Source organism: Protopterus annectens, chromosome 10.part0 (genome assembly GCF_019279795.1).
Source record: "Protopterus annectens isolate FY-2018-M chromosome 10.part0, PAN1.0, whole genome shotgun sequence".
Classification (NCBI taxonomy): Eukaryota; Metazoa; Chordata; order Ceratodontiformes; family Protopteridae; genus Protopterus; species Protopterus annectens.
This window is the reverse complement of record NC_056744.1, coordinates 670856460-670877807: the sequence shown is the minus strand read 5'-3', so window position 1 is coordinate 670877807 and position 21348 is coordinate 670856460. Positions and strand designations below refer to the sequence as shown.

Sequence of the window (21348 nt, the reverse complement as noted above, 5' to 3'; positions counted from 1 at the left end):
CAAAATTAGCTCTAATAGAGAACAAATCAAGGGAATAGTGCTGTAATCAAATATCTTCTCCCTCCTTAAGAATTGTCATACCGCCTCAACCACAAAATCATTGGAGATCACAGCAAAAAGGCTCCTAACATCCATCATCACCATTCTTATATAAGTTGTCTTATTCAAAGACTTGTAACAGTCAGATAATGTTCTATGAAATTGCGAAGTGTCAGTCAATACACTGACTACTTTGGGGATCGCTAACTTCAGTTTATGTTCCACAAAAATAGAGGCAGGCTCAGTGAGCCATCCTCCAGCAGATACTATGGGGTGCATTGGCGGGTTCCTATTATCCTTATGTATTTTAGGTAGACTGTTAATAGTGGGTATCAGAGGGTATGCAACCAGTAAATAATCAAATAGTTCTTGTAAGACGGTACATGTCACCAATAAATCAAATAAGCTGTCCTTTGCTTGGTGTGTAACTTTACTTCCCATTTGTGGATTTCAGTATAGATTTTCTCAACTTCAGGCATGTCTAAAATTCTACTATGGTACATGGATGTATCCCAGGACTACAATAACACCACCCTTGTCAGCAGACCTAATCATGATCTCATTATGTATCATCAATTTCTTTAATGCTTGTCTCTCTTCAGAATTTAAATTATAGAAATCCTTCTAGTTATTCCCATTATAAAGTTTAGATACCTCATTCTCACATACTTTTATAAACATCTCCACTGCTGTATGGGAAGCAGGAATAAAAGTGCTAGGCTTCTTTAAAATATTTGCTACATCAGTGTGATCAATGTGGTCTGTATTACCAAAAGTATTCTTAAGAAGGATATTTCTTCCTAAACATTTAATATCTATCACAAACTCACTCAACTTAGAAGGAAATGCTGACATAAAAGACAGATCTTTATCGAGTAATTGTTTTTGGGTTTCATTTAAAATATGTCCCGATATGTTAGTAACTAAAGATTCCTGAACTATGTTGTCTCTTACAACGAAAATGTCCTCCTCTTTCTGCTTCTACGTATTGAATGGGCCCTTCTGGAAGATGAATTTTTTTCATTAAGACCGGTACCACTGGAAAAAACAGAGTGCTCTTAGTAGAATTTTTAAATCTAGCTCCTGCATTATTGTCACTTACATTAGTCTGTGGCATTATAGTATCTAATTCATGAATTTTGGAGCTCAAATTGGTCTTATGAATGATTATGCTTTCTTTAGGCAGATCATTATGGGAAGTATCATCTTTTGTTTGCTCTTTCTCATAACTTCTCCTAATATAAACTGCTTCACTATTCTTATCAGAAATACTGCCATAGTCGTGGGCATGTCCTAGCTCAGATACAATAGTGTCCGCATTTCTCACATATTGTTTCTGTACAGAGTAATTATATCTTGGCCATTCAAAAATATTACCGTTCATGAAATCTTTGGAGTCACTAGCTAGCATTTTAGTTTTAAAAACTAGTAACTTGTTGTCATAAATGGATAGTCTCTGTTGTGATCCTTCAATTAAAGCCAAATCTTCAAGTTCCATTTGCTTTTGTTCAATAAAAGCCATAGTCTCTTCCTCAAGAGGCTGAAAATATTCAATTAAGAGTCTGATGTAATGGAAACTGGTTTCCAGGTTAATTGCTAGCCACCTTCCCAAACGTTCAGGATATTGATTGCCGTAAGTTGGCATACATTTAACTCTTAGCCCTGAGGTATTATCTTGTGATGTAGGCAGGCTTCCACGTTGAAGCACTGCCACTGAAGTCTTTTTAACTTAAAGCTGCTTTTTCTACCTCAGTAAAAATCTTGTCATATGTTTCAGAATTCACAAGTACTACTGAAGGGAGGGCAGAGCCTAGATGGCCAGTTAAGCACAGCATTTTTTCTGAGCTCTACAAAATTAATATAATAGACAGGAATTAGACTAATATATATATACTTAAATTTTATAAAATCTAGTTACTAATAATCTAAACTTTAACTTTACCAACTTTGAAGTTTTCATTCCAAACAATTCCTGTCAAATTATTTGAGACTAAACTCAAAGGAAAATGAACAGCTCCATGTCTTCACAATCTGATGCTGCACTGAGGAAAGAACTGCAGCTGGTGTCTTTCACTCTACAGTCACCATCACTGAAGATAGATGACTTCCAACAAAAAGCTGGAGAATTTAAGTGAGAATAGCTCTAAACAATCTGAAGTTTTTACAGACCTTTTTCAACAATATAAATATAAAATAATGGACATGGAGACAGACATAACTGACATAGATGGAAGATTAAAGGAAGATGAGCTGCACACAGACTTTCTTTTCAAACACATGGCTAATGAATAAAATTGATAACCTTGAAAATTGGGAGAGAAGATGCGAAATTCGAATTTTCGGAGTACCAGAGAAATCAGAAGGTGAGAACATGATTTTATTTTTGAATAATTGGATTCCCAAAATTTTTGTCTTGCAAGAAGAGTTCTCAATTGGTGTAGAAAAAGCTCATAGGGCAACTGGTAAGCCAGTGCCCACATCCCCCACAGCGACACCGAGATCTATTGTAAAATTCCTCTCTTACCTTGATAAGGAACTAGTGTTAAAAACAGTTTGTAGGAAAGCCCCATTAAAATTTAACCAACACCCCATCAGATATGACAATGACTACTCTGCAAGAATTCTGGAAATGAGGAAGAAATGTTGGCCAATGGTAAACATCTGAAACAAAACAACATCAGAGCCCAAATATTGTATCCAGTAAAAATCAAAATGCACCTTTCTTCTGATACAAAAATCTTTAATCACTTGGATGAAGCTATCTCCTTTATAACAAATAGTAACCTAATGACCATCCCAGAGTATATGGAGTTTTCCATGTCTTCTTTAAAGAGAACATCTAATACATGGAATGATGTCAAAAAGAAGAAACAAAAAACTGAGACTTCAGCGGCCACAACAAATTCATCTCTTAAAGAATTGACTGGTAAATAAATAATCAAATTATGTTCTTTTTTGGTTTTTGCTAGTGATTAATGTCTCTTAATTCATAGTTACTGCACCATTATGGTAATAAATGCTGTTTAAATATAATTTAACACACAGAGCAAATAGTTAACTAACAGCAATAATATTAAGGAATTGCTTAAAAAAGTTTAATCTCATTGCATACTGAGATAATTTATAGTCAAAATGAAAACAAAAGCAAGACTGAGTTGATTTCCAAGTAAGGCACTGTTAGTAAATCTAATATGTGCAGCTGCGTCTTTAAGTTAGTTGGGAGAGGGCTCCATGTTGCATACACGTATAAATCTTTATTAAAATACTAATGCAGCTTGTTTAGCCAACTACATAAATATAAAGTGTCACAATAACTTAATTATATTAGATAATCTGTGTTTTTTTCATTTATTTAAACTTAAATACTCAATGTAATGTATTATTAATGTTAGAGTATCTGTTGCACTAACATCCACTAGTAAACATGGCAACATTTTTTAGCTTTTTTTCCCTTTTTACCTCACTAAGCCATTTTTTACTCAAAGAATGATTAGGTTTGATGTGAAGCTTTTTTTTTTTAAATTAAATAAAAACTCTTATGAACCACCAATCCAAACAAATAAACAGCAACCACAGGAAACAGTCCACACTGCTGTTTATTAAGCGCTTTTCGTTCAGTTATTAACCAGAACTTCATTAGATCCTGAAAAGCGCTTAATAAAAGTCAGTGTGGACTGAAGCTTTTTCTTACCTCGAGATGACCCTCAAGCTGTTTTTAAACTGCCTTGTCTTCCCTAAGGCTTCTGGAAGCTGTTGGTCTGTTTTGCTATGTTGCACCCTACAGGAAGTGTAGAGAACAGTATTGGAGATGCACCCTTAGCTTCAAACTTCCTAAGTAAAGCTAAAAACATGCAGACTGCTGCATTTAAGTAAGTTAGATTCTTTTATTTATATTAAAAGTTACTATTTTCAAGCTGATGTTTAGAATTTGGAAAATAACAGTTTAATGTGATTTAAATTAAAGCTGACAGAAAAAAGTATAAGCCTGAATCAGTCCAGACTTAGAAACAGCTTCCTGGTTATGTAATACTTGAAGACAACAAACTGTATAAGCTTTAGAGAACATTTTGTGATAACTGTACCCTCAAGATTCAATGCCAAGGAAGTTTTATTAGACTGAAGACAAGTACAGAGTATTTGTACAGCAGAACGTGGTTAACAGCTTTTTCATATTGCTGCATAAGACTGGAGGGACTATATCGGTGTCATCTAATAACATTTTGGACTAGAAGGTGTTATGGCTCTGCTAATTGTAGGCATTAAGGCTGTTACATACAAAACAGGTGTTGTAGTCCTGCTAATTGTAGACATTAAGGCAGTTACATGCAAAAAAAAAAAATCACATGCTTCATTACTATGGGGACAAGAACATGTGTGAGGTGGTCCTGGGTGCCACTGTCAAACAGTACTTCTCAGAATCTTTTTCTGACAGCTCTTAGGGTGAATAAACATACAGTTAAATGTGATTATGATACTGTAGATAGCTGCACTAAGATGGCCTCAGGTCCAGTCCAGTCAGCAGATTTTGGCTATATAGAAGCTTTTATAACTGTAAGAATCTTGAGCAAGAAAATCTTCTAAGAATCATATGTCTTTTATGAGATTAATAAAAGGTGTAAACAACTAGATTTAACATAGATTAAAATACATGAGTTGACCTCTGGTGGTAAACTTAAAAACTGCAAGCATTGTTACATCAATATAGCCTAGTTAATGATAAGGTTCCTTTTCTTAATGAACATATAACTTGCTTCTCTATTACAAAGTTTGTTGGAATTTCTCTATTATATGTAAAATATCTAAAGTAGCTACACTCCAACTGAGATTGTTTAGAAAACAAGAGGAAGTTAAGAAGACTTCGTAGAAGTAAAATAAATAAATAGATGCAAGATGAATGGTTAGGATATAACATATAATAAATTATCTGCATCTGAATAGAAGATGAAATAGACCGTGATGTAAAGAAGTTTGTTTTAATAATATGGGAAATCTAATAATCATCACTAACCATTACTTAACAATGCTTAGTAGCTACATGATGCTGTGTTATTACCATTATAAGAATAGCACATTTCCTTGCAGATGATGCAAAGTCTTTCATATATTGATTCTAATAAACATTTTATACATCTGACTGCTGGGAGAAAATATATGCTTGACACATATGCAGATTGCAACACCAAAACCTTTATATACATTGCATGCTCTAGTACTTGAATTCATTTCTATGTTGGAAAAATTAGTAGACCTCTCAAGGATAGAATTTTATACCACCTAAGTGATAAAAGGCTCCAAAATAAAACCAATGCCTTACGCCAGCATATCTCTGCTCATCCTGGCCATAACTTTTGTTTTTTTGGTGCTGGAAATTATAAAAGAGAGTCCAAGAAGTGGTGATATAGTTAATAGAACTGAGATAAATGAACTAAGATGGATCACAGACTTACAGGCTGATAAAACACCAGAACTAAATGGAATGGCTCCTTTAACCCCCCTATTAAAGGGGTGGCAACTAAGAAGATGAAATCCTAACCTTATTGGTTCTTCAAGATATCAGAGCACTTCTCAATTACTTAAGTGTAGCTCTCTGTTATATTCTAAAAGATCTGAGGAAAGCATCAAGCTGAAAGCACATATATTAGAGCTCTTATATATTTCTTTCCATTTTGTATTTGTTTTTTCTTACACGTTTTATATTTTCTGTTACAGTTTATGTCTGATTTTAATAGTATACCATCCTCTCCATGTTTGCAGCATTTGATTTTACATTTGTTATTCCCACCATGGTAAAACATTTAAAGGTAAGATTAAGGCACATTGCAATAAAGGCTTGTTTTCTTTGATGGCATATTAGAAGCATTCTGGAGGCAGCTACATGCTTTACTGTACATACCTTTAAAAAGCATTACATACTGCATTTCTTTTCCAGGTCTATGACTGGTCTTGCTATAACCTTTCTCCAGTGGCTACCAGACTCTTATCATTCCTCCTCCTCCTGGGTTGGATACATTTTGGTTATTAACTAAATCAAAAGAAGGAAAACTTGACTAATAATAAAAACAATAAAAACTGGACCTAGTCTATGTTGCAAATTTATTTTTAAGTGCTTTTTCCCTATAATATACAATGGACTTCATCGGAAAAAAACATGAGATATTGGACGCTATTGTATAACACTGAAGATATAGGAAGTATGGTGGGACCCCAGCCACTAATAGTACACAAAACGGGTAAGAATTTAAAGAGGATAGTTGAAAGCGGTGAATATAGATGTAATAAGGACAACATTGGAAAGGGTACAAATAGATGTGGTACATGCACACAATGCAAATATATCAATGAAGATAAACATGTGAAATTAGAGAATTTTATTAAAAGTACATGTAAATTTAGAGCTGGCAATTGTAATAGTCAGGGAGTTGTATACTTAGCTAAGTGTGTATTCTGTTCTGCATATTATATAGGCAAAACAGAGAGAAAATTGAAAACCCGTATATATGAACACACTTATAAAATAAAGAAAGAAGACGACAAAAACGCACTTAGCAAACATGTCAAAGATAAAGGTAAAGAACACACATTTAAATTTGCCATCCTGGAAGTAGTGGACAGAACAATAGGTAGTGGCAACTGGAAAGCGAAGTTAGGTGCTATGGAAAGCAAATGGCAAATTTGCCTTGATGCCACTACGTACCCTGGATTGAATGAGTACATCAGTTTAAAACCATTTTTGACATTAGGGGATTAACATTGTTTTATATATTTATATAACAATATAACAATATAACAATATAAATTTTTAATGTAATAATATTTTAATAAAATTTTTTAATATAATCATATTTAGGGAGTGACAAATATGTGGTATATACATGAAATTTACAAAAATCAGAAATGTAAATACTTATTATTATATATATAGCTATTTATATTGTTATATTATTATTTATATTTATGTTTTTTGTTATAACACAATGCTATTTTCATTTGTTAATTGAATTTATGCTAAGGGCAATACATACTAAGTATGCATTATTAATTCAGATATAGTTTTTAAGCATTTTAAAGAAATTTTGTATACATATTGTTAGCATATGAAGTTTTATCAAATGCATTCAATTAGTTAGTTAATGAGTTTATTAATTGATAGATTTGGCGCCAAAAGTAGTATAAAAGTAGATGTATTTCTGTTTGTTGTAGGTTCTGAAGAAGTCTGTCATAAACAGATGAAAGCGCTCAACCTGTGTTGTTCATTTGCAACTTGCAATTTTGTGTTTGTAGCAGTTGTGCTTTGGTGATTAAAGCTTTTGAAAAATCCTTCGTATTAGTGTTTGGATTCGTTAGTAAGAGAGAGACATACTAACAGTATCACCGTGTGGATTGTGCCCTGTTCGAGCTAGGAGCAGCAGAGATCGGTCTTGGTACTTTGGTAATTCATTTTACATTTACTTCTGTGTTTTTTCTGATGGAGTCCATTGTATATTATAGGTCAAAAGTGCTTAAAAATAAGTTTTGGCAATAACCCAAACAGACAAAGGCTACTGCAGTAGTGAGAATGATGAGCATAGTACAGTTGGGTAAAATATTCAAATTCATTGCTTCTGTAGCAGCACCCACACTCCATCCCCATTCTACTGTATGTAGTTAGTTGTAAAAAGATATGATGATGATGATAAAAAAGATTTATGTGTTGTACTGTTGCAGGTTATGCAGAGACTGTTTCTATTGCTGTTTACCTTGTTCTGTAGATCATGTCACATTTAAATCATCAGCCTTTGAGGTACAGACTGCATGTTACTAACTCAGTTCACTAAATTCCTTAAGATACTGTATTTAAATTTTTGTTATTTTAGTCATGATAATGGGTGGTAAAACGAAGAATAAATCTGATTTAATTTCCTTTTCTGACATGCTTCCTCCGGGTTCCAAAGCTGGAAGTGATGCTGGAATTTGTAGTGACAAATATTCAGCCATAGACTGTCAGCTGTTAAACCCCATTTAAAGGATATTAAAATAAAAGGGCAGAAGACATACAGTTTTATTGCACCTGTAACAGAACCGAGTGGTGCTTTAAATCTGGACATATCTGTACTTAAGCAAATTGGAACAGAAGATTACAAACCTGATTAATTGTTGCAAACTGCAGTATGGAGGTATGAGGAGAGTTTCAGGAAGGCTTACTGCCAAGAATCTCCAGAATTTGTACATGGCTTTACACTGATTTTCTGTTAAAGCTGAACATGTTGAAAAAGCTATGGAGAACACTATACTTTATGTGGGAGATTTGTGTTTAAACCTCCTAAATGATGCATTCCCCAAAGGTTTTAGTTAGAAGACACAAGAAGAAGAAGAACAGACCAAAATGTTAGCATCCTGCATATATGGTAAAACAGTCAAAAGTCTCGGAAATTAAGAAATCTAAGGATGATCCTGAAAAAAGGGAACTATGAAACAGGATGAGAAATAGACAATAAAAAATGGATTTTGTGTTATGCTCAATAAGAAAGCAAAGATAAAATAGGAGATGAAGATGTTGAAAAGACATTTGAAAACAATGAGCACTTTAATCAAAATGAGCGATACCTGGAGCTCACTGCAAAACTTCTTGATGTTAATGAGGAAGCTTTAGCTGCTAAAGGCAACAAGAACAAGCAGGGACAGCAGGCAGCTCAAGAAAAAATCCAAAGTTTGAATGATGAAATGAAACATTTAGAATCTCATCATTTCTTCAATCCAAGTATCAAAGTTTTTGATGGGGAGAAAGAAAAGAAAAAGTTGCCTGCAGTTTTAGAAGAGGGTGACATGCTGTATTTGAATTTATTTACTGAGTCTACATCAGGTATAGAAAAGAAAGATTCAGCAAAGTATAAAGAACAAAAAAAGACATCAGAAACTTTGATTATTCATCTTATAGTTGAACTGGTAAATCTCCAAAACAATTCCTGATAGTTTGGTGCTGGAAAAACCTCCCTAAGAGTCCAAATCCATCTTTTGAAAAAAAATCCTGTGGGTAGATACTGGAAGAGTAGGGTGAAGATTCAGAGATCAGCAGATGATGTGTTAGTGTGTCCAACCATTCTGACTGAGGACAGCATGCAGGCACAGCACCTCGCTGCAACATTGGCACTTTATCATCTTGTAAAAGGAAAGCCAGTGCATCAGTTGTTGCCTTCAACATACAGAGATGTATGGTTGGAATAGAGTGGTGCTGAAAAGAAAAAAGAACAAAATAAGATGGAAATTAGTAAGCCATGTGAGCAGTTTATAACTAAACGTTTAAATAAACTCAAACAGCAGCAGCAACAATCAAAACATAGCTTAGTGTCTCCAGAGGAACCTGAAGAATCTTGGGAAAACTCAGCATCTTTAAATTACTTTGATAATTTATCTCTGGAGCCAAAAAACACAAACGGTTTTGAAACTGCAAGGTATTTGTTTAGGACCTTATAGTGTTTAGCAAAACATAAAAATTCCTAAAACACAGACAGCAGTTGCCAGTGTTCCTACAGAAAAATACAACTGTGGAGACCATTCGCAGACACAGAGTGGTGGTTATGGCAGGAGAAACTGGCAATGGTAAGAGCACCCAGGTACCATAGTCCTCTTAGAGGATTTATTGACAAATGAATCAGAACCTAAGTAGTGCAATATTGTCTGCATACAACCACGGCAGATCTCTGCAGTGAGTCTTGCAACCAGAGTGAATGATGAAATGGGGAGTGAAGACGGACCTGAGGGAAGTACTCCTTGTGTGGTTATTAGATCAGGATGGAGAACAGAGCTGGAAATAATTCATGATTTTTGTACTGTACAGCAGGAGTTCTACTCAGAAAGATGCAGCATGATAGCTTTAGCAGCCTGGCTAGCTCAGTTGGTAGAGCATGATACTCTTGATCTCAGGATTGTGGGTTTGATCCTCTGGAATAGACATCCTATTCATTTAAAACATAGCTCCTCACTTACTTTATTCAAATGCATCCTAGATAATTGGATGGGAGACTGCAAATTTGCCCTTGGGGTGGCACCCATGTCCCTTATGGACAGGGGTAGCCGGTGTTGATCACAGACCTGCTCTGTTCATAAATTTGTTCTGAGGACTACCCAAAATGAACAAATGGGGATACATGGGATTAACATGGCTAGGCTTGTAAAGGCTCTAGGGCTGCTAGCCTAGTAACATCCTCTGAACCTACATATGTTTTTATCTTTTTGGGGTTTTAGGATGAGTAATTTTTCTTCTTTGTTTTGGGTAAAAAGTCATAAAACTGTCTACTCTCTGACTGCTGATTTACCTCCATGTGAGTAGCTATTCAGTCTTTGGAGCATAGGGGTGGGAGGGACCCAGAGCTTTTTGAAAACTGGCTAGTTGTTGTATCCTAAGCAGGTTACCACCCAAACAGCCAAAGGCTACTGCAGCACTTAGGAATGCACACATCAACAGTTATGGTAACTGCAAATTGCACAACTGTACGTTTTGCTACAATAACTTTGTATCATGTGGTTATTGAAAGATACCATTAGGTCATGGTGTATTTATTGGAATTTGAAGTAAATATCAAAACAGAGGGACCCTAGCACTGAGCTCTAATCTATACCTCTAATTACCTTGTTGCTATTGGAAATGGTACCTTTCATCTTAAGTATATGGGCTCTGTCTTTCAGCTAGTTTGCTATCCACATTACCAGATAAGGGTGACATACAAGAGTGGAGGGAGATGCACACAGGTGGAGTATATTCTATGCAGGAGGGCCAGTTTGAAGGAGGTTGGAGACTGTAAAGTGGTGACAGGGGAAAGTGTAGTTAGGCAGCATAGAATGGTGGTCTGTAGAATTACATTGGTGATCAAGAAGAGGAGAAGGAGTGTGAGGGCAGCACCAAGGATCAAATGGTGGAAATTGAAAAAGGGTGATTGTGAGGTGGAGTTCAGGGAAGAGTTAAGACAGACACTGGGTGGCAGTGAAGTGTTACCTAATAGCTGGGTAACTACAGCAGAGCTAGTAAGGGAGACTGCTAGAAAGGTGCTTGGTGTGACATCTGGACAGAGGAAGGAGAACAAGAAGACCTGGTGGTGGAATGAAGAAGTACAGGAGCGTATACGGAGAAAGAGGTTGGTGAAGAAGAAGTGGGATTGTCAGTGAGATGAAGAAAGTAGACAGGAGTATAAGGAGATGAGGTGCATGGTAAAGAGAGAGGTGGCAAAGGTTAAGGATAAGGCGTATAGAGAGTTGTATGAAAGGTTGGACACTAAGGAGGGAGAAAAGGACCTGTACCGATTGGCTAGACAGAGGGACCGAGCTAAGAAAGATGTGCAGCAGGTAAGGGTGATAAAGGATAATGAGGGAAATGTACTCACTAGCAAGGAGAATGTGTTGAACAGATGGAAAGAGTACTTTGAGGGGCTGATGAATGAAGAGAATGAGAGAGAAAGAAGGCTGGATGATGTGGGGATAGTGAATCAGGAAGTGCAATGGATTAGCAAGGCAGAAGTAAGGATAGCTATGAAGAGGATGAAGAATGGAAAGGCTGTTGGTCCAGATGACATACCTGTGGAAGCTTTGAGGCGTTTAGGAGAAATGGCAGTGGAATTTTTAACCAGATTGTTTAATGAAATCTTGGAAAGTGAGAGGATGCCTGAGGAGTGGAGAAAAAATGTTTTGGTACCGATTTTTAAGAATAAGGGTGATGTGCAGAGCTGGTAGTAACTACAGAGGGATATAACCGATCAGTCACAACATGAAATTATGGGAAAGAGTAGTGGAAGCTAGGTTAAGAAGGGAGGTGATGATTAGTGATCAGCAGTATGGTTTCATGCCAGGAAAGAGCACTACAGATGCGATGTTTGCTCTGAGATTGTTGATGGAGAAGTACAGAGAAGATCAGAAGGAGTTGCATTGTGTCTTTGTGGACTTAGAGAAAGCATATGACAGGGTCCCTAGAGAGGAGTTGTGGTATTGTATGAGGAAGTCAGGACTGGCACAGAAGTATGTAACAGTGGTACGGGATATGTACAAGCGTAGTGTGACAGTGGTGAGATCTGCAGTAGGAGTGACAGGTGCATTTAAGGTGGAGGTGGGATTACATCAATGATCAGCTCTGAGCCCTTTCTTATTTGCACTGGTGATAGACAGGGTGACAGACGAGATCAGACAGGAGTTCACGTGGACTATGATGTTTGCAGATGACATTGTGATATGTAGTGAGAGTAGGGAACAGGTTGAGGAGATCCTGAAGAGGTGGAGATATGCTCTAGAGAGGAGAGGAATGAAGGTCAGTCGGACTAAGATGGAATATATGTGTGTGAATGAAAGGGAGGATAGAGGAATGGTGAGGATGCAGGAATTAGAGTTGGTGAAGGTGGATGAGTTTAAATACTTGGGATCAGCAGTTCAGAGTAATGGTGAGTGTGGAAGAGAGTACAGGCAGGGTGGAGTGGGTGGAGAAGAGTGTCAGGAGTGATTTGTGACAGACGAGTACCAGTAAGAGTGAAAGGGAAGGTCTACAAAAGGGTAGTGAGACCAGCTATGTTATATAGATAGGAAACCCTTTGGAGTTTTATTTCCTCCCTCTGCTTTTTTCTGTCAGTGCTTGAATAGTATATTCTGCTGGTTTGCTTGCTTTTTCTGAATGGAAAATTGTATGCACTGGAGGTTTTACTTTACCTGTAGTTTAAGATTTATACTGTTTATTTTAAGCTTCATTTGAAAGTTTTAATAGGAAGACTTGCTGTTTTGCAGTTTTGTATTTTGGGGTTATGATTATTTGAAGCGATTGAGTAGGTTTACAGCATATTACATTTTTTTTTTTCATTTAGATTGTGATTTTGGTGACATTTTGCATGTTAACATTTCTGACAAGATTTTTCATAACTTTTGGTTCATAGAGTAGTATAGGGTTAACTGCCCATGTGGGGTACTTTAAATCTTGCAAATTATCCCATATGAGAAGCAAACCCTGTACCTTGTGTCTGTTTAACATTTATACCACCTCCCCAAGCCATAGACAATGACTATACTTTATTCCTTTTTTGAGGCTCTTATGCAGTTTCTAATCATTTATGAGTGAAACTAGCCTTTGTGTATTAAAAATGGGTTAATTTTGTGCTTTGAACTGTGTTACTGAAACTACTGTTATTTTATTCAGTGCAGGATTCAGAACGGTGTCACTGAAAAAATAGACTTCATTTTGCTGTTTAGAGGGAGTATGGTGGAGTTTGTTAATTTTTCCTGGGCTGACAGTGCAACTACTATTTAGTTTTGATCTGGATAGGTTTTTGTCCCCTGACTCAATAGATTTGGATACAATGTGCCCCCCCAGACTACCATCTACCCCATGTGTACCTAAAAACATAGAAATACATCAAGAAATATGCCTCAGCTTATTACTTGTGACTCTGCAGTAGCCTTGTGCAGGCTATCAGATCATTCATCTTCTTTTGCCTTCAGGTCCCCTTGTGTGGTGCTAGTAACACAACTGTGTGTGATATAAGGGTCAGACTTGTCCTCTGGAGCTGTACCATTGAATGGTCTAGGTACAAGACAGCCAAACTCTTTAGGTGCAGAGGAAGTCATAGGTGCCAAATCTGCTGTCGGTGTTGATATGTCTTCCTGTTGGGAAACCTCCCACTAGTGCAGTGCATCGCACTCACCACATTGCAAGGCAACAGTTTCTGACCGTGTTTCCACCTTAGCTGGTGGCTATGGCTAGATGCATTGTTCAGGCAGCTGATTAAGGGGTACAAACTGGGTTTATGAGTATCACCAGTACTTCCACCCCTGTTTAACCGGGTCTATATTATAACATCAAATTCTACAAAGATCGAATGTTATAATATCGAACCCGTACTGTCGAATGCTGAAAACAGCGAACGTGCAGGACACCAAATTCTTTCCCAGGGAAAGAATTTGGTGGGCCGTTGCTGTGGCTTCGCTGTTTTCAGTGTTCGATATGTTGGAACGTTAAGGGTCAGGTTCAGGTAAGTGTGTGATTGTGTGTAGGTTAGGGTTAGGGTTAGGGGGCGGGTTAGGTGAGTTAGGGTTAGGGAGCAGGTCAGGTAAGTGTGCGGTTGTGTGGATGTTAGGGTTAGGGTGCGGGTCAGGTAAGTGTGCGTTTGTGTGTAGGTTAGGGTTAGGGTGCGGGTTAGGTGAGTTAGGGTTAGGGCGCGGGTGAGGTGAGTGTGCGATAGTGACGGACCTTAGGGTTAGGGTTGAATTAATGTAAGTGGATAGCTAGTAGTGTATGTAAAGTTTAGTTTAGGTTTAGGTGTAGGATTTTAAGTGTATGTGTGTGGATTGCTGTTTTTTGTGTGTGTTTGTGTTGTGTGTATGTTTTTCGGAATAGCGAATTTTTTCCCTGGGAAAAAAAATCGCTATTCTGATTGTTCGATGTTTTCGAATTATGGTGTTTAGGGTTCAATATTATAACATTCGATGTTTATGAACTTCAATGTTATAATATAGACCCGTTTAACCACCCAAGGATCCTGATTTTGAAGAGGATCTGGAATCCGAGGTTTCAGAAGTGTCAAGAGTCTGATCAGTCAGTTTCATTTGAAGATGAAGAGGTTCAGAAATCCAGACAATGTTTTCTTTTCACAAATGCTGGCTCAATTTGGGGATGCATTCAATTGGGAACATTCATCAGCTACACATGAGATCAGCATGGTTTATGATTTTTTGGAAGATGAGGCTTCAGATGTTGTGACCTTCCTTCTGTTGATCTTAGAGTTGGAGGATGTTTGTAAGAAAGCTTTCAAATCTCCTTTGCTGAATGAGTCTCTGCCTAAAAGTGTTTAAGAAATTCAGGGTGTGCTTGGCCATGCCTGGCCTTCAAGCCCCCTTGTCTGTGGGCCCTCCTTCTGTGTTCCAAGTGACATCTTCCAATAAAAAGACAATTTCTTCATCAAACCCAGTTACTTTAAATAAACTAGGCAAGTGACTAGAATCTCAGGGAAAGAGGCTGGTGTGGTCCAGCATGATAACTTTTAAAGCTTTTAAAGTGTTTGACTACCAGTGTTTTATGTTGAAGTTTGTGTTGAAGAATATGCATATTTTAAACAAGTTCACAGAATTGTTAAATGCTGAGAAAAAGTCTAAATCAAAGATATTGTTTACAGTGTTCTGAAGTATCTAAACATGATTTGAAGAGAGCTTTGGAGAGGACTGATACTGTTTATAGAAATGCAGTGATGTTTTTGGTGATAAGGAGGTATGCTTGGCTGCAAAGCCAAATCCTTTCTGATGAGTTAAAAGTGAGATTATGAATGTTCCACTTGATTCTGATTATGTGTGTTTGGTACTGTAGCTAATCGGATCCGTAAACAGTAGGATGATAGAGGTAAACTAATGCAAGGGGTGTTGATAATGTTCCTTATTCACAAGTTTCTCTTCAATAAGTAGGATCAATTTCAGTGGCCCAACAAACAGATGTCCCAACTAAACAAAAAACAAGACACCTAAAGGAAATGACAAGGTGAGAACTCCTCCAAACCTAATGGGAGGGGGTTTGTTTCCCAAAAAGGATAGCCCACCTTCTAACCTATAACTATGTTGAGGCATGACTCCCATCTTTCTCAAGTCTCCCTCTGAGTGCCCTTTCTTGAAAGCTAGCTGTCACCAAGGCAACATGACTGTCAGTGGCTCCAGCAAATGGGTGCTTGATATTGTTGGCAAAGGTTACAGTTGTCAGTGGAAGGAAAACCTGCCTCCATTCAAGGGGGTTTTCCCATCACCTGTTGGACCAGACTTTATTATTCCCTCCTATGCTCAGTCAAATGCTAGATTCAGTGGTCAGAGAACTGGTTCCTCCTTCAGAAAGAATGAAAGGTTTCTACTCCAGAATTTTTCCTGGTTCCCAAAAAAAGAGCTGTCGTGGAGACTGGTGTTGGACCTATACTTTCTGACTACTTTTATCAAGATCACTAAACTCAAGATACTCACTCTGCTTCCTCTTTTACTGGATCACTGCCTCATGGTGTCTTAGGACTTGAAGGATGCATATTATCATCTCCCTATTGCTCATCACTTCAAGAGATATTGGAGATTTGTTGTGTCTGGTTTACACTATCATATCCCTGTATTGCCCTTTGGGCTATCCATTGCACCTGTTTACCAAATACCTTTACCCATTAATGGCTCACTATCAGACTTTTGGTATTCACATCTTTCATTACTTGGGTGATTTGCTGATCTGAGCAGAGTCTGCATTCAGGTGTTTGGAATCACTAGAGAAGGTCTTGACCTTAGTTGGTCAACTAGGATTCAAGTCGAACCTTCTGAAGTGGTGCCTGCACCCTCACAAAGACTTCTCTTCTTGGTGTGCTTAATCAACACCGACAAGACTGACCTATCATTCCAAAGACAAGATCCTGTCTTATGAGATGGTATTTCAGGAATTCACCTGGAGAAATGCCACCTCAGCAAGAGAATTTCTAAAAATTCTAGGACTGATGGCATCCATGATTCTCATGATACCACTGGCATGTCTCCATATGAGGAAAATTCAATTGTATATCTGAAATTTTTGGACTCAACACCTATATTCCCTGGAATCCTAGTTGCTGGTACTGTCCTTCATCAGATGAGAGTTACAGTAGAGGAGAACACACCTGAGTATCAATACAAGGCTCCCCTTCTTCCAACTTGTTCCAGCACAATCTGCCAAGACAGATTCATCCAACTTTGCTTGGAAGTGGTGTCAATGGAGTACATGTGCAGGCCATTTGGGGGCTCAAGGATGTATGGAAGTACATCAATATCAAGGAAATGCTGGCAATGATACATGTCTTGAAAGGTCATCATTACCTGTGGACTCTGGGTACTCTTCTTGTGATTACAGACAACACCACAATGATGTGGTACTTCAACAAACAAGGGGGTACACATTCATACCAACTGTGTCTGTTTGCAATGATGTCCTCAGAGCTGGCTTTACATCATTTTCTCACTCTTCAGGCATCATACATCCTGTCAGAGCAAAATGTTGTGGCAGACAGACTGAGCAGATTGTGGGCAGACCTGCAGAAATGGCAGCTTCAGACAGTGGTCTTCCAGCATCTAGTTCAGATGTCAGGAATACCTCAACTATTTCTGCTCATGTCTTTCAAAACAGACAGCTGGAAAAATTCTGTTACAGACATCCTTGCAGCCATGCTTGGGGGACAGACACATTCTTATTTCCTTGGATGGGAATGTTCCTGTATGCATTTCCAGCCTTTTCACTGATTCACAAGGTACTTCTGAAAGTTCAGAAAGAAATTCCAAAGATCATTGCACTGACCCCCTATTGACTCTGGCAATCTTAGTTCTCCATTTTAATGGTATTGGCCAAGGGCAATTACCACAGACTGTCGCACACAGTGAATTTGCTAATGCAGACTCAGGGCGATGGGTGAACTCCAATTTGGAGCAACTACAGCTGAGAGCCTGTGTAATTCAATCTCTCCTCTGTCATACTTACTTATTTCATGAGAATTTGCAGAAGGTATTATAGGAGTCCAGAAAACCTACTACTAGAATAATCTTATGTTTACAAATAGATGAGGTTTTGTAAGTTGTGCCTAAATGGGAACAGAGGGTCCCTCAAGGTTGCCATCCCTCTGATCTTGAAATATTTGTGTGAGCTACTTCAGGATGGCTTATTGTATGCATCCATTAAGGTGCAATAAGAGCCATCTCTGCTTGTCTGTTGGAGCCATCTCTTTCTTGTATTCTTTTGGTAAACCAGTTCATGAAAAGAGTATTGCATATGAGACCTCCTCACAAGCAAATTTCTCCTTTTGGAAAAAATGACCTTATCACCTTTCAAAACAGCAGCTCAAGCTGAAGTGAAGTTCTGAATATGGAAAACTGTTTCACTTATTGCTTTAACATCTGGAAGGTGAGTATCTGAGTTGGAAGCCTGTTAGGACAACCTTATCTGATTTTCCACAGGGATAGAGTTGTGTTATGCAGTAACTCCTCTTTTATGACAAAAGTAGTCTCAGAATTCACTCTAAATCAGTTTATTAATCTACCTTTGTTCTTCCCAGAACCTAAGAATAAGGGAGAGAGGATATTTCATACCTTGGGTGTGCATCAACAGCTCAGGTACTACCTTGACAGATCCAAACTCTTCAGGAAGGCTGAAAAGTTTTTTGCTTCCAGTACAGGGGCAAAGAAGGATAAACCTGTATCCCAGCAAACCATTGCTCATTGGTTTTCCTTTAGTATTATTTTTGTTACACCCCCCCCCCATGGCAATGTGAATCCAGGTAAAGTAAGGTCACATTCCACCAGGACCTTTCACTCTTCAGTAGTGTATTGGAAAGGAATGCACTCCAGAAGTATTAAAGGGGCAGCAACTTGGTCCTCTGTCCATACTTTTATGAATAACTACAAGCTGAATGCCTTTTCAAAATCTTATGTGGGTTTCACTAGGACTTTCTCTAGGGTTTCCTGGATCCTTATCTTTACTCCTCCAAGGCTGTGTAATTTGGGAATCTACCCATATGACAGTAAGGCAGTGTGTTTGTTGAACATAGTGCAGTTGCACAAATCCTACTTAAATGTAACAGCAGATGTTCATAGAACACACTGTGTTACTGGCAATACCCACTCACCATCCCACGTTTTTGGATGTACATAGTTTGTTGTTGGAGTTGCCACCGAGTTATGCTCAGTGGTCTTTATTGTTGTGTTTGTGTAGAGCATTTGGTTTGGAACAGAACAGTAGGTATTTATAAAGCTTGTGTTTTCATCTTTCCTTCCTACTGGACCATAGAAACTGAAAGGGACCTGTCTATGACTTTATATCTGTTCTGCAAGGTGATTGGTCAGTCACACCCACAGACAGGTACTACTACCCAAATGTCAGTAAGGCAGTGTGTTCTACAAACATCTACTGTTACAGGTGCAGTAAGTAGGACTTACACAGCTGGAGTTTCCATTATATTCCACCTAGGTGTCAGAGGCTCTTCTGTAGAGTATACAAGGTCTCCTTCACATATCCTCAGAACAGATCATGCAAGACAGATGATTGGTATATCACATTCACCTGCTTGTGATATGAGAAGGAATATGATGCCTCTTATGTTCTTATGGGGGTTATTATCAGTATAAATACCTTAAATTTATGGCAGAATAACTGTACCTTGTATCACCATTGCTACACAATATAAGACTAAGTGGTATGTTGTGTTGCACAGGTGTAATAGGAATGTATGCAAGTGTCTTAACTCATTATGGAAAATCATATTATTTCAATATGTTTGTATGCTGCAGGCCACTGATTTATGTGAAGTGACAGCAATTACAACTGCTAAAAAAGGTGGTGATGTCATTATACCAAGGCCATATATTCCCTATGGTGACTTACTACCAGCAGCATGTTCTGGAGGTACCAGTGTGGAATATGATGATGATGTGACTAAGAAGAAAGAGCCCTAACACAAGATGGTAACACAGCACACACTACCACAAGAACATCAGTCAACCTCCATCAAGTTATGAGATGATGGAATGGTCAAAGACATTACCTGCATACAATTCAACCCCTGGTCCAACTCATCCAGAGGAATGGCACCAATAAGAAAAGAGTTGAAATGTGGCTTCACGATCAAGATGTACTAAGATCTATTAACTAGGGTGCAGCACTGATCCACGGGTCTATTTCAGGTTCAGCTTACAAGAAAATAACGTATAGTGAAAAAGAATAGCATTTACAACAATGAGTAAAAGCAACTAAATCAATGCCAAATAGTAAAAATCATGAAATGTACTCAACAATAAAAATGTTACATGCATTAGTGGAATAACTATAGAGAATAGCATGTAAGATCAAGCGAGATCAGGAAAAAGTCCATAATAGCCTTTAAATTATACCTCAACTTCCTTGTCAGCATAATACTCATGTAAGGGCATCTTGAAGGGTTCATTTGAATCACAACTTTTAACTATGTTGAGAAGTTTATCTTAATGCTTAACAAATCTATTGTAGATGTCCTGCATTTTGTTGATATGCTTGGAAAAGTTTTGTAGGAGTTTGATTTTCCATTGTGTATTGAAAATTGTATGAGTTAACATTCAAAAATGAAGTCACCTGGCATCATGTAGCAGAGAGATTATGACCGAGATGACCTGAAATTGACTAGTGACTCAGGCACTGGAGGAGATGGGATGGGAGGGGTTTGAAAGGTTGCTTTTCATGGTTTGTCCATTCAGGGAGGGGGTGACTGTCCATGGTGAAGACACAGCCCTGATGATGGAGATAGATCACTAGTAAAACTACAGAAACCGGGGGGGAGTGAGCTAGCTGACACTGCTTATGTTGAATATAGATGCATATAACTAGCTCTGCCCAGTTAGGGCATACAAAAACAGAGTTCTCCCTAACATGCTGGGACAGAATATGTGATGTTCCATGCTGTTGTCCTTTATTTCAACTGATCAACATGCACTGGTGTGGCCCAATCCCAGTGGGATGGTACTGAGGACAAAAAGGAAAAATGGTACAGACATGCAACTGATGGTCAACTGGTGGCATGTAAACAGGAAAAAAGAAATGGCATCCTGCATGTTTTAAGGGCCATAAGTAAGTCTCCCTTGAGATTTCTATATGTCAAGGTAAGCAGATTTAATGATTCTAATCTTTAACTGTAAGACATCTGCATGAGTGAGTCCCCAGGTATGTCTTCCTTCAGCTTTTCTAATGGCCTTCTACAAGCCTTAATGATGTAGTGCAACAGCAAGCATGTAGATTCAAGATTTTTTCTTATAATGTTTCTAAACAGTGAAATGAGTACATGTTCATGTTTCTGATTAGATGAATCTGTTTAAAACTTTAACTTCTTTGAACACAAGTTCCTTAATGTTTCATGTGGTTCATAAATGCTAGCTTTTTTATCAATCAGTACCCAAGATCTTTAGAAGCTAAAATCTTTTCAACTAGTTGCTCTTCAATGATGTAGTTAACTTTTAATTTTTGATTTGCCAAAGAACATAAATCTGTTTTTATTTACACTTATTAATATATCATTAGCTTAACTGCAGTGGTGGTGCTGCAGTAGCGTTGTCACCTTACAGTAAGATGTTGTCCTGTTCGATTCTCAGCTAGAGCGTCTTCTGTGTGGAGATATGCGTGAACGGGCATACCTTCGTTGAAGGTTGTGTGTCAGAGCTGGCAACTCGGTATGTAAAAATCTACTGCCAATCATTAGCGGACCAGAGTTCTGCTGTGGCGATCCCTAACCGGGAAAAGCTGAAAGACGCAACAATATATCATTAGCTTCAGACCTGGGCTACACTTCATTAAGTACTTACTGAGGATTTTAACAT

At 37.9% G+C, this 21348-nt stretch overlaps 1 pseudogene; it reads left to right on the top strand.

The window, feature by feature from the left end:
- The first annotated feature begins 2751 nt into the window (after window positions 1-2751).
- Window positions 2752-19461, top strand: LOC122814188 (annotated as a pseudogene).
- The last annotated feature ends 1887 nt before the right edge of the window (window positions 19462-21348 follow it).